Genomic DNA, 1,563 nt, shown 5'->3' with positions numbered 1-1,563 from the left:
TATTTTTTTAATACATAATATAATTGATATGACATTCAAAAATAAATACTATAATATTATGTGAAATTAATTTTGACTAAAGTTAATCACAACCGCCAAGTACACCAACATCCATAGATGTATTAAACTAACGGCTTGAGATCTATCAGAGTGTATAGGTTGAATCTAAACCGTTGACGGCACCTACTACATACTCGTCCTGAAAGGGAGGGAAGCTACAGATAGATACTATGATTGAGGCAATTATTACTTTTGTCTTTTCCTTTTTTGCTTGTACGGTTTAAAAAAAAAAAAAGTTTGATTTTAACAATAAAATTATATAGTCATTGTTCATACCTCAACCTAACACTAAGGTTCATGTTTAAATAAAAGGCCCAATTTAAAGATTGGCCTTCTCTCGACACCGACCTTCTCACAAGAAGTCGGATCCTACACAGATTTACTCTAAGAAAGTCGGATCGAAGATTAGCTAGCAGATAACCCTTATTCCAATAAGTAACTGCCCATAAAATCTTTCAACCCACTTCCAGGAGCCATATCTCAACTTCCTTAAGATAAAGAGACGATTATCCACCTAAAAATGTGGAACGACTCCACACGGTGGTCATTGGTTCATCACTATAAATACCCTGACACCCTTCAGGTATCACTAAGTTTTAATACTCTCTAAACCTGCTCAAACTATTTGCTAACTTAAGTATCGAAGTGTCTTTGCATGTACCATCCCCCTATTCTTTCACATACACAAGTCAGACGGTAGTTCTCAGACGCAAATTTAGTCGGAGACTATCTCCACTCAACGCGTGGGCCAGTTTTACAAGCCCAACCCATTAACTTCAGGTTACCCACGTAACAGTTATCATAATTATATTTAGGGTAAATACCTTTCAGATTCTTAACTATTTTTTCGTAGGACATATTTCTCTATAATTATCACTAAATTTGTACTCTATGAGAAAATTTCATCTATTTAGTTCAATAAGTTTTAACAATTTAAAAGATAAAAAAAAATTAAATGACAGATGAATATAGTGAAAATAATTTGACTTGCACTATAGAATTATTACAATTTTTTTTCTTGTTTTAGATATGGATATTGATTTAAGTCATTAAACTATTAAAATGGTTTTTTGTTTTTGGACAGTCTCTTTTTGTGTTTTTTTTTTTGTTTCCAACTTTTGTTTTTGTCATTGGTTTTCAACTATTTTTCAGGTTTTAGCTTACATTGGAGCCTTTTGGAAGTCCACAAAAGAAGAATAAAAACCCAAACAAAAATAATACTATAATGTCCAAAAAAATAAAAAAGACTAGTAGATATTGGGCTTTTAAGTATTTCAACCAATACAAAAAAAAGAGTATACTTTTCAATGCAAGATTTGGGCTATGAGCCCTAGACTACCTTATGAAGAAACGAATAAAAAGTTACTACCAAAATGCAAAGACAAGAAAATAATAAAAAATTAATAAGACCGCATTTGGAAGAAAGGTTGAGATTGAGCACAAAATTTGAAAGATTGAAACTAAATTAAGTTTTTATATTATGTTTGGTATAAGGGTATAGGA

This window comes from Arachis ipaensis, chromosome B01 (assembly GCF_000816755.2).
Source record: "Arachis ipaensis cultivar K30076 chromosome B01, Araip1.1, whole genome shotgun sequence".
In the NCBI taxonomy this organism is placed as follows: domain Eukaryota; kingdom Viridiplantae; phylum Streptophyta; class Magnoliopsida; order Fabales; family Fabaceae; genus Arachis; species Arachis ipaensis.
The sequence above is the reverse complement of the archived record's forward strand: the minus strand, read 5'-3'. Positions refer to the sequence as shown.